At 40.2% G+C, this 13,423-nt stretch overlaps 1 protein-coding gene across 2 annotated transcripts in view; it reads left to right on the top strand.

The window, feature by feature from the left end:
- LOC118282529 (receptor-type tyrosine-protein phosphatase delta-like) overlaps positions 1-13,423 on the top strand; it is a 328,854-nt gene that overhangs the window by 179,485 nt on the left and 135,946 nt on the right. For both annotated transcript variants that reach the window (XM_047336023.1, XM_047336022.1), the window contains one exon: positions 8,338-8,375. The gene's annotated coding sequence lies outside the window, so the exon portion shown is untranslated. The remainder of the gene's footprint in view (positions 1-8,337; positions 8,376-13,423) is intronic.

Here is a 13,423-nt window from a genome sequence, read left to right as displayed (position 1 = left end):
ATATATTCAGCAGAGGAACTTGCAATGTCGTGTATAAACTGTCTAAGCATTGCAACCCACTGCTTTCAAAACTTTTTGTTTCTTAGCAAACTACAATAATCCTACAGTACGGAGCCACGCCTTACAGAGGGAGGCAGATTTTACAGTCAGCCTGTGACCAAGCGCTGCAGATTACAGTCTGTTGCATGGCAGTTTAGAAGCACTTTTCCTGGTCCATTTAGAGAGGTGCTAGCCAGTGCCGCATCTGTAATATATACTACAATTCCTAATTGATTTTACAAGGCAGCTTAGGCTCTAATTGCTGATTTGCCTGGGGAGATTCTTGATCCAAATGGCTTAGCAATTTCTTTTGTGGTGTGGTGTTCAAGATTTTTGATTCATGGGAGAGTAGATATGATGGGGATTGGAAGAAAAATGCATTAAGAAACAAGTTTGTACTACATTTAGAGTAAAGACAGATATGGCCACACTGACATGCAAAAAAATATGAAAAGTGTTTAGAGGTTAAAATCTGTTACTTGGTCCAGGTAAGAGAAAAATAAATATAGAAGGTTAAACTAAAGTATTTCAACAAGTTTGACACCAAATCCAGGGTAGATACAGTAAGTAACTGGAAAAAAACACATTAAACTTTAAAACCCAATATAACCAACATATTTGTATTCACATAATTGTGACAACAAAAAAATATGCCCTGTGTACTCAAAACCTACGTCTCTATTCCCTTTTATTTTAAAAGAGGCTTCACCTCAAAAAACAACAATAAATTCCTTTAAGGTTTATCAGCACAGAGACCATAAATCCCCTTTAACCAGTGCCGCAGGAAATTTCATTTCAATTTAGATTATTGAATTGCTGTTAAGCTAATGTGGTTTATTTTAATATCACTGCGTTGAATGAATCACATGTTACTGCAGTGACCAAGGACAGTTCAGTTGTCTGGCTGCAAACACTGTAGCTGCTCCACAGACAAAGAGTGGAACACTGACTTTGTGAACCAATGCACTTGCCATTTTCCCTTTTATGCTCCAGTGGGCTTTATGTAAAGGTCCAGAATTGTCAGCATGACTGGAATGTAAAGCTTATTTCTAGTGTAAGATTGAAGAAAAAAAACATGTTTAACTGTGCAAAAGTACATTTTCTATTCATTGTGTAAATAAGCTTTTCCATTTATGTACAATTACACTTTCAGGTAGAAAAATTATACATGAAATAAATTTGACTAGTTCTTAAGTCTGTAGGCCGGTGATTTCTTAAACTGGGGGTGTGCACCTTTGGGGAACATAGAGCCACTGGATGACCAAGTAAAAAAATGAATGAAATTAAATTGAATGAACATGATTTATTTAGGGATAATGAACAAGCAAGATGTTCCTGAGGCTATTGTGCTGACCTTTATTTGGTTAAAAGTCAAATTGGATCTTTTAAATCATTTGCTTCCCCTATTATTGTTAATGATTGCTAAAACTTGTGTATGGTGGAAGGATATGGACTTTTTAATTTTTTTTAATTTTATTTTTGAGAACCACTAAGTTACTTCTGTCAGATGGAGATGGGAAAGCAAGTTTTGAGTGCAACACATAAAGGTGGTGATTGCGCAGCACTGGTGGAGGTCTGCGCCGTCCGAGTGCTCTTATTGAAAACTTTAGTGGAACCTCTGTAAATAACGACTGGCAATAGAGTAGCTAAAGCCTACTCAAAAAGTCGCTGAATGTCATTGGTTGACATTAAACGCTAAATAGCATATTCATTACATTATAGCGTACATTTTTTTTTGTATTAGCATTCTGTCAGCCTTTTCTGTGCTTCAAAGTATAAAATTGCTCAAATTAACTGTGAGGACCATTGTTATCACCTTCAGTTATCCCCCCCAGCATGGCCCACCTGCAATGCTACAACACATGCAAAGGCTTTGCTGTAATTTAAACTATATAATTTACTCGTGAAAGGATCACTCAGATGGAAAATGAGAAGCTCATTCACATCTATTTCAGCTGTCGTGTGGTCAATGAGAGGCATAGAGAGGTGTGCTTTGGGAGGGAAAGCACAACCTACGCTACAGCAACTCTCAAGGATGGAAAGTAGCCCAGTGAGTGTTGTTGAAAAAGTCGCTAAATTTAACTCTGGGGGCTTTTTTTAAACAAAGGTCACCAGAGGCATCCGGAAAGTTGGTTTATCTTGCGACAAGCAACAAAAGTGCCAAGTTAGAAACACTGCTTTTAAAAGAGCAACAGCCAAAGCAGAATCGTCAAACACCCGGCAAGCTGTACAGTGCCGTAACCTTATTCAATCATGAGCATTTGGAATCCACAGCTGCACTTAAGCCAAAATAAGAGGATATCCATAACTATGTACAACAATTATTTTAAGTGCCAGCTTATCAATATTTCTATATTATCAATATAGATCAATCTAGGTGATTTCCTCTTGGTGGCACATAAAAAATACCTTTGCCCCGTTAGTTCCAATTTGTTGCAATGATACGCCATACTTTTCATGTCCATTTTTATCAGCTGTTGTCTCTCATGCAGCCATTTTAATGCACCGGGCCAGAATGAATAGCCACATTAAGGTAATTTCCCAGCAAATTATATATTCTGTAATTTTTTTGTAGTTAGTTGTAGTCCATACACTTATTGAAAACAAATATTTTTCTTCTAAAGAAAGGTATGGACAGAAAATATCTAACCAAAAATGTTATAATATACAACCTATTTGCGTACACAGGCAAATCATTAACTAAAGGTAATTATTAATTAACTCATTGTTTGCAGTGAGACCTTTCAATAAGGAACTAAGTTTAAGAAGCATACAAGTATGAAAAGTGAACTTTCATAAATATCAATATAAATTCATACATTCATTTTCTACGAAGGGAGTACATTCCCCCCTAGCATTAGGATATTTGGTAGGATTTGAAAATTTGAAAGTGAATTCTCATAATAATACGATATACATGTAATAATGTTCCTCCGCGACCTTAAACATGATTCTTAATGTATTCACCACATCGCAGGATCAGGAAACCATGAATTCAAATTTTAGGCACAAAGGTGCATGGTTAAATCTCTAAGGTGCTGTGTGTTACTGATCAGCTCACACACTCTGTGTTGTTTTTGGCCCTCATTTTCAAATCTGCTTCTCAAACGCCCAGGAACTAAACAGTATGGGAATAAGGTAGGAGTAATCTGACAGAATATATGCAGTTTCATGAGACTAGCCAGGCAGAAAATAGATAGAGGGTTGTGATTTGGGGGAGTTAGAATGGGAGTGGCGGGGGTTACAGAGAAATAGTGTGTCACTCACAGTGCAGAGACTGCTGCCTCTGCAACCAAGGCTAAGGTTTGCGTCTTCCATGTGATAAAAGCTGAGCATTTGTACCTTTCACCTTCAGCTGCTTTAAATGTCCTTAGAGGAAAACAACAAGAAAATGAGACTCCTCTCCTCATTCTTCTTTTTGTCTGTTATGCTGTGATGTAAGCTCAGTCTTGCTGTATGTGCCTCGACAGAAGTCCAAGGTAATTATTGAAACATATGGATGGCTGGGCCCTCTCTTAACCCTCTTACTAATGATGCTTGGCTATTACAGAAGGGCACAGGAAGGACACGTCTACCATTAACTGATAAGTCCCACCAGAGATCCATGACTTCTCCTACCATCGTTGGCTGAAGAGAAGCTGTTAGAGCTTCAGAGATGAGTGTGTGTGGGGGGGGGGGACCCTGACACACATGACTATGACCATGCTCAACAGTATTCCTGAAAATGGAAAGGAACAAAGGAAAAGGGGGGGGGGGGGGGGGGGGGGGCGTGACCTATATGCTACAAATACAAGGAGGCTTCAGTGTTAGCATGAAACTGTTACGAACATCCACTTCAATCCCACCATAAAACCTTTCTCTGGTACCTGCTTCATTCTCACCTGCATGATGATATATATATATATATATATATATATATATATATATATATATATATATATATATATATATCACTGATAAGACTAAGGCATCTTTATAAGATAAGATTATACTATCTCTGAGGTTGATAGTAGTGAAGGTTTGCACATGTAATTACAACAATTGCTTAATCTTTCCTACATCAAAGCCTCTCCATTGGCGTCAGATTTAATTCAAATCCAGACGACCCACTTCAACTCCATTAACTTTCATTGGGGAATGGGATCAGGGAAGATGCCTCTGCACAATGTCAGCTTGCTTGGGGCAGTTTTTCAGCCTGGAAGCTGCAGCCACTCTCCCAGGTTAATGGACCCAACAATTTCCCTACCTAGTCCATGTAAAAACATGCGTACAGCCTGAAGGCATGACGCAGTGTGACCCAGCCAACTGGAGCTTTTGTTCATGTAGACGTATGGCTTTGGGCAAAAGTGATGCTGCGACACAATGGACTAAAAGCTTGGGTGGATAGCAAGCGTCTCAACACAATGGCTGTAGCCAGTCCAGAAGTATTATTTGAAAATAGTGTCACTCCCTCAGCAATGCAGTACTTACATAATTCAGCTGAGACGGCCTTTTACTAAATAGACCTCTGCGTCAGCACCAGCTATTTGGATGACTGCTAAATATTTGCATAAGACCATTATTACAATGTTAAGTGCATATGTGTGGATATATAGCATTTTGAAAAGCCCAATACTAAATCCAACTTTCAAAGAGTTTTTATTACTCTACCATGTTCTGTGTTACCAAGCGCCCTGACACAACCTTACTGCACTGTTGATTTTATCTTCAAGCAGTTCAGATATAGTGTGCCAGATGTCCACCTGACTGGGTGAAACTGAGGAAAACAAAGGCCAGTTTTTTTTTTTTACTGCACTGGTGCCTGTGGACCACCTCAACACATTCCCCTACTGGCACATAGCACACATCTTTGATTGGTCCATAACATCACGACAGTTCCTCACATCCATCGCTTCCAGTTGCTAATTGACGCAGGAGAAAGGATGAAGCCATTCCATCCTTTCCCTAAACGACTACTGGACACTGGAGACCAGATGGTCTGTCTGCGAATGTCAATGGTGGCCAGTTGTTAGATTTGACTATGTGGGGTGATCTGGCAAGTATCAGTACTTTTTTTCCCTTTTTCTTTTTCTTTTGCTGCCTTCAAGAAGAAGCAACTGGGAAAATAGCACTTGGATTGATTTCATCCCTCATTCGGCGCACAGCAAATATTTTTGACAAAGACATATGGTGGAGAGAAGTGCACAGCAGCAGGCTGCCCAGCCTCAAGCCTGAGCTGTTTTCACTTCATTGTTTCAGGCAAGCAATGTATGCAGTGTCCACATGCAGCCAGGCAGGCAGGCAGGCACACACACAATGCTTTAGCTCAAAAACACAGACACAGAGGCAAGTAATAAATCTCAACAGAGCCTCAAATATACCCCATGTACAAAATTCTCCAAGAGCCTTTTCTTTTTTCCCCCAAAGCCTCATACTGTTTACAAATGTAATCCAACGCATTGCTTCATGCTGGCATTATTAAAACCATATTCATCAGACCTCTTAAAGTCAAACTATTATTCTCCAGACCACAACAGTGCGTGCCAGATGTTGGCTTGCAACACGTCAGGAAGGACGTAGCGAGGCTGGCTTCCAAATGCCCCCTCAGTCACCCTGTCTTAGGCTGAACCAATCTTTGAGAAATAGAGTCTTTCACCTTCAGTCCATTTGGAACTGGGGGAACCAACCTGACGTTCAAAGTTGCTTGCTGAAGCAGAGTCCCTGTCTGGGCTTTGGCAGCTGGACTGATAGCTAGCCCTGTGGAATGGCAGCTGTTGAAGGGCTTTTTAAATTGCACCCAGGTTGATGTGTTGCTGTCAGGAGGGCAATGGACAGAGAATTTGGAAAGGGGGGGGGGCAGAACATGGAGGGAATGGTTAGGGAGGTGGAGGGTGGGTGGGCTGAGAGGACAGTGACCCTGACTCCACAGAGTACAGAAAAATAAATGTTTCCAACCCTGAAAAAAAAAGGAACTATATAAAGTTAGGAAGTGAAAAAGCGGTGCACACGGAGTAGGATGGGTGGGGGAGCATTGGTAAGGTAGAGGAGGGAGACACCAGTTTTGGAATAGATGGCCTGCCAACTCTTCATCGGCTTTGATACTCCCACACTGTGTTTACGTACAACAGGATAATATCGCTTTCTTGGCTTGCTTGATCGCCTGTCACAGATACAAATGGAAGTGCTAAACGTCAACATCGCTCCCATTCTCCCTTTCATGGGGATCTACAGTAGCCTTTGTGCCCATCCAGTCTTACCATTTTATTGATAACAATAGCCAAGACATGTTTCCTCTGGCTTCTGAATCGCGTCATTGTGAACGCGTGATACCAATTCAAATCAAGCGACATGGAAATACTGTGTTTTGTCATTTACAGTGAAGTGGAACACTGGGGGTGTCACATAATGTGACTCTTTCAGCCTCACTTGCTAATCTCGCCTTTGCTGTGGTTCTGCTGCGCAACAGATGGTGTTTTTAAGAAGGTCACCATGCCTATTCCCCCATGTTCTACATGTGCTCGTTTCACTATTTGGGTACATTTAAGACATAATCTGGAACCTTCCAAGGTTTTGTCAAACTGCAGCAGAACAGACTGCACTTGTTTTTACACATTTAACTGTGCAGAGCTCTCCATGGAGTGTTCGAGATTGAAATGTAGAGTGCACCCTGAGCAGCACATTATTTTCATAAACTATCCAATTAGAACCGTTAAGTATTCTATCTTAGAGCATCCAAGTCTATTCTCAGTATGATTTTTTTTTTCTAAATCTCCACAGACCCTCACAGTTTTCAGCAGAAAAAAGAGATTGATCTCACTCTGATTGTATCTCCAACCAACTGACCCTGTGAGGTTCTGGTAGAACCAAAGTGGTTACATTCATGTCCAATTATTAGCCATACATCTACAAAAAAGCCGTAGGACAGGTGACTATCTCATTGTGTGCTGATTGCTGGAGTGTATATATTAATCTTTTTTACTGTATTCCCTGCTGGTCAAGAAGTCTTATTAGTGGAGGGTTGGATCAGACACAGAGGGCCTACCAATTCCCTCTTTCCTAACTCTCTGTAATTCACTGTGTTTTGCTCTCTTCCATTTGTTCCCTCCTGCATCCCTGCTTACATCACTTCAAAATGGATTTTTAAGCCAAAGTATATCAGATTTGCAAAATGCTCGTTTTGACACAACAAGTTGACATGTACAGCAAAAAGAAGTTCATGGTGATTACAACAATGGTTTAAAGATGATTATATTTCAAAACGTAAAAAAAGGATTTGTCATATCCAAGTGACTGTACGCTTTCATTGCAGTCATTGAAATTGGCACAGCACCCATAAGCCTGCGCCTGAACAGCCCCGTGATTATACGCCAGCGAAATGGCAGCGTACTGTACATCAAACTGTAGCCATTTAGTCTCAGTAACTCCATGATATAGCTTGCATATAAACTAGAAAATAAATTCCCCTTCAGCGTTTTGACAGCAGCTATTCAGATACTTAGCCCTCATACTCAATGCAGTCATATTCCTCTGCCAGAATCAATTGTGCTGGCAACCAGTGCCAAGCCTGAATTTTATCTCCCAGCTGGAAGAAAAAAAACAGGGGGGGGGGGGGGGGGGGGTTGGGAGAAAGAGAACAGAGCATGGAGCTATGCTGTTTATCAGTTAGACGACTAATTCTCTCTGCCGCCTCTCTCGATTCCGCTTTTGAAAGTGAATTTGGTATTAATCTGCAAGACCTTGTGTGCCTCATGCACACAATCAGCAGTGACATGCCCATTTCCCCGCTCTTTTTTTGGTCAATCTCTGACCTTTTAAGTGCCACCCACATTTTAATTAGTACTAAACTAAAAAGCTCCACAGTGCCCCCCCCCCAACTCCAGTTTCGCCTTTGTTCTTTCAACTCCTTTTTTTTGTGCCCCAATGAAATCCATGGGAGATATACCACATTCAAGCACTGATTGAATATCAGTGGTGAAGAAGGTTTTTTTTTGTAGGGGGTTGGAAAATTACAAGGGCTTAAGTGTCAGACACATGTGCCTGCCAAATGTAATCAGTGGGTAATAAATGTTTGCCCTTTACACTATAAAAAGCAATGGCAGAACTGAATTAATGCTCAGCTCTGGGTAGCAGATCACTACACTGTCGTAGCTGTGATTAAAATTATTCCCCCCACAACAAAACCGACTGTTATCTTCACACATGCTCCTTGAACTCTTTCCCATAAATGACATCAACTTCTTATCATAACAGCCTTTATGACAGTATGGGGTGAACTGTAATCTAACCTTCTTTTTCTATGTTTTTTTCTTCATCCTGCAGCTCTTGAACTGTTGGGAAGGTTGCTTGAGTGCTGAAAGGTAAGCTTTTGCAATCAGATCTGGTGCAAGAATCACAGTACAGTCAACAGCAAAGATGGGTGATGGCATTTTAAAGCTGGATTTCCATTTCTGCTCAGTGTCAAGGCTATGTTAATGCTGGTTGCAGCAGAATGGAGCCTCAGAGGGTAGAATGAGAAGGTCTCCTGCTCTTTTTTTCCCACTGTTTAATTAGCATGGTCCCAGAGACTGGGGTGCCGCTTTAGCAATCGCGAATCCTGCCCAGCCAATAAGAACTTTGTGTTCAACCCCCGTCTGACAAAGATAAATGGCATGCCACAACATCTCAGCCTCACCCACCATCTCCTTTACTCATGCAGTTGTGCATTGTGGGAAGACTCCATCAGTGCCACAAATCCAAGTGGGCACGCGGGTCATTCAATAACAGCATAAATCTGTGTGGGTGTTTTCAGTGTGTTTGCGTATGCAGCATGTATGAGAAATGAAACAGACCCTGCTTCGGTTTGTATTGTATGCATGGTTGTGCGGTTGCTGAGCACATGCTGAGCAGGCTGCATTGAGAAATTGAGAGATTTAAAATCATCAAATGTTCTTTTTCACCAATGGAGATTCAGAGGCTGGGTTTAGCATTTATGATGGTTTTAGTTAGTAAACCTGGGCCAATTACAAAAAGAGGCCCATAAATGACTTACTTTGACTTGATCAGAAAGGTATTTTGGACCAGGAACATTTAATTAGCGGAGCATTTCTTTACTGAATATGTGTCCATCTTTGACACAAGGGAACAGTTATTCATCCATGCAAGAGACAGAATTAGAGAGCGCATCAACTGAATACATTATATGCAGGATCCTCGAGCCTCAAGACCTTTGAGCCTGTTCTTGTTGCATTGCTGAATTGGTCAAGAACCAACATGTCCCAGATTTGACACAGAACATTTTTTCACACACATAGAGACCTCCAGTCCATGTTCATGAAAAAAAGATAACACACTATCATATACCACGATAATTAGTGATGCAGATGATAATGTGAGTAATGTGGACTTGTTAGCCAAACAATCTCCTAAACCTAAATTACAAAAATGGGTTTGAAAACAGATTAATGCCTCATACATAGATATGTCTTATCTGACTGAGTAAAAGCTATTTTTGAACATCTTGTGTTTCATGTAGCCACAGGTAAACTTCCCAGTTGAAAACAGCATAACTATGCAAGTGTCATGGGAAAAAAAAAACTAAACAAAAAAACTGAACTCATCAGACTGAACCTAATCACAGCAAAATCCAATTTCTTCTGACTCAATATGTGTTTATGTTAAATCTATTTGCCTTTGCTGATTATCAGCTGATCGTACAACATGTTCTAGACAGTCTATAAGATGTGATCATTCTCATCTTCTCTTCTGCATCAAAATGTTGGAATTTGTAACACAGAATTATTGCTGTATGAACTAATTTGGAAAATTCTTGTCATAAAGTAATGGATTATCAAGTCCTGCTAATTTATTTCCATGAGAAACCCCGGTTGAAATTGTTCACAGCAAGAAATGTACTACACATTGTCATTCAGTTTCCTTCAGTATGCAGTTCTAATAATAATGAGATTTACAAAGTAACGTAGCGAAAAAGTGCCATCAGTTTTTAAGATTATGAATTGTGATAAACATTTTAGAACATACTAAAGGCAAAATGTCTCTGTTACTAATATGTTTCCCTTGATTCTGAAACCTTACTAATGGCTTACGTACTCTTAACTTATGAAGTGGTTTCAGCAATACTATCTGCAGCCCTTTCCCCCTGCTTCCTGTTTCAGTGGATCATAGTAAGGGAACAGTTTGTAGCAGTGGGGGCATAATTAGTGATAGGCCTTGGACATGTCATACTTTGTTAGTCAGCCTGCGTTTAATTCCTTTGTCTCCTCTCTGCTCCTAGCATTTATTCAGGCTATGTGTATGTAATTGTGTATCTCTACTCAGGCGTCACTGTGCGTGTGCATACTAAATGGATCTGGTTAACATTTTATTTTACTCTATGTAAAGCTAATGGTAATACAGGAAATACATTTAATCAAGATGTGAGTTTCCCTTTCATGTTCATGTTTGTCTTTTTCTGTCGTTCTGTGCTAAGATTTGTCTACGAGTGCTCTTTTGATTTCCTGCAGAACTAAAGAAAAACAAACCATTCAATATTCAGCTGGCTTGTGAGGCTCATTTTGACTACAATTAGCAGCAACCTCATTAGGATGTCTCTATTCCTTTTTCAACCTTTCCCCCAGAGCAGCAAAATGCACAAAAAGGTTTTGTATGATGCCAAAATGTAGGCTGGTGATTACTGTTTAAGCACACTTTTTGGCTTTATGAGTGTGTGCCTTTGTGTAAGTGTGTGTAGTTTGCAGAGGGGTTTCTCAACCCAGGCTGTTGATGTGAGGGTGGATGAAAGCTGCTTTGAGGATACAGTATAGACGACTGGGAGGAAAAGATCTTCCTCCACCACCTTGCTTTGCTGTTCTCCAATTTCCCCTCTCTCCTTCATCTGCCTCCTTTCTACCCTCTCTCATTCTGCTGTCACTCTACCCTATCTATCTCCCCTTGGCCTGCCTCTCCCCAATTTTCTCCACCATTCAGTATGCACCCAGCCCACCGTAGCGTCTGTCCCCACCCATAGCTGCCTTCATGCCAGTGCTCATCTGTACTGCTCTTCTCTTTGTCGTCCCCTCATTAATTTTTTTTCTACCATTCATTCTTTTTAACCCTCTCTCCTATCCCTATGTGATGTTGGCAGTAGTGAAGGTCACTGCCCACACCATGATGATTAGACTAAGAAACATCCCCAGAAATCTGTTACGCAGACGTGAACAAGTCCTCATTTCTCGCATTGGAAAATCTAACTCCATACTGGACTATAGTTTTCCGCCTTAAATCGGGAACTTTTTTTCAAGATGTAAATTATAAATGTGGAGCGCAGGGTTCAGGTGCATGCCCAGAGCCATTTTCAGTAATATTCCTTCCGCCACAGCACGTGGCACCTCTGCTGACAGCTACCCATGTGCTTCTGTTCTTTCATCAAGCTATATTAGCTTTACGATAAAAGAAAAAAAAAAAGTCATTAAAAAAAAAACAACACAACTGCAGTGTGTTTGGAAGTGAACCTTGGGAGTGAACTTGAATTATTAAGTCAGACAATATCCACATTTTTACAAATCTAATCTTTTAGATTGGATTATTCAGGTTACTTCCTGAATAAAATAGCTATGGGGGACATGGCAAAAGAAAAATTCTTCCCTTGAGGACAAACCTACCAGAAAAATACAATTTCACATGCTAGGTATGTGATTCAGCAGGTGGCTAAATCATTACATCATCCGTGCGTCATCAGAATATGTATTATTGTTCAGTAAAAGAAAAAAACTGCTATGCCATAAAGATCTGCATGAGGGTTTCTGTTATATCCTTTCAATTACCAATCATCAGACTATGGCATGTTCAGTCTTAAGACATGCTTCAAAGTCGACTGGTTGCACAATACTTTCTTGTTGCTGACTACCTGAAAGTAGGACAATTTTTTTATGTATTTGGGTCAAATTAAGACTGCTCTCAAACTAACAGATATGGCCTGTGAGATAGAGCTCCACGCTGCCTAGCTCTGTTCACTTCAGGACAAAAACATGTTTCTGGTAGAAGAATTTGATGGTTACGAGGACATTTTAAATTCAATATCAAGTGAGGAAATGGCAGAAATAAAAAAAGCCCTTTCATTGGGTTAAATTTTTAAATTTCCAATCATATTTTCCTTGTTTGTGTTAGCTTTTAGAAGGTATTGAATGAATCTATCTCGAGATAGTGTGGGGGTAGGCTGGCAAACCTTTGAAGCCCGAATATAAGGGTGTAATTAAGGCATATAAGACCAGTCTAATAAAACAATGACTAACATTTCTGCAACCAGCGTAAAATTCTTGCTCCAATACTTTCAATTTCTCACTGGGCCATCCAAATCAATCAATCCAGATACTTCGAATATACTGTATCTTATTCTGCATTCATGGTAAAGCTTGCATCTCTCCCATGTGTCCCTACTCGCTCATAATTTCTGCGATGCCTCATCGTAATTCACTGTCTACGATTTGAAGAGCTTGTTTGGTATTGATTTTATTTACAAGGCTTCTATATTTTACTATGTGCAAAGCAGAGCGGTTGTTGCAAAGCGCATGCATGAATCAATGCGTCGCTTGAGCCTGCGCTGGCGACTGAATGTAGCTCAATACCTCCAATTTATGTTTTAATTATGATGATCTACTAAGTGTTGGGAGCGTAGCCCCGGTCTCACAATTGGCACCAACAAGCTCAGCAGCGTGGATCGCATTGTACATTGAATTGTTCTGTCTTCATAGGTAGACATTGGTTTTTGACTGCATTCATCAAACTGCCCCGAGTTTCAGCGATGTCGATTTGAAGCGATGGCGTAGGAGAATTCAGTTGTAAAGATGGTGCCCCTTTGCTGCCACGGTGGACTGAATGCTGAAAGGACATGTAAAATAATATATTTTTTATGATAAAAAATTATAAAAATAACGATCTAAAAAGCAGTGCAGGTTTTTTCATATTTATAGTACTGGATTGATTTTTTGGGAAGCTGCACAGAAAATATCAGGTCTTAGTTTATTATATAGTTTGCCATCAATAGTGGTTTAGACTGAGTATAAAAGCAACAACACCACAGCTCTGAATGCCTTGTTTGGCAATGTGGCTCCAGTTTTTATACCCATGTTTGTCCAGCACTGTTTTTGTTTGGCAGAACAGTACATCATTTGATCACTTGCCATTAGAAGTGATTACTCAACTCAGTATGCCATATAAGTGGCTTCTGGCAAGTCTGAAAGCCATAAATTGTATTGCAACTCGTAATTAGGACAGATCGATAGCAGGCAGCTTCATTGACGGCTTCCCAGGCCTGTAGGTTGGTGCACTTTTCAAGGTCTTCTTTCTATTGCAATCACTCAGTATTATGACTCAAAACCATCATAAAATGTTGAAAAATATGTTGATGCCATATCTTACAAACATATAGCAG

Source organism: Scophthalmus maximus, chromosome 12, assembly GCF_022379125.1.
Source record: "Scophthalmus maximus strain ysfricsl-2021 chromosome 12, ASM2237912v1, whole genome shotgun sequence".
Lineage (NCBI taxonomy): Eukaryota > Metazoa > Chordata > Actinopteri > Pleuronectiformes > Scophthalmidae > Scophthalmus > Scophthalmus maximus.
The sequence above is the reverse complement of the archived record's forward strand: the minus strand, read 5'-3'. Positions and strand labels throughout refer to the sequence as shown.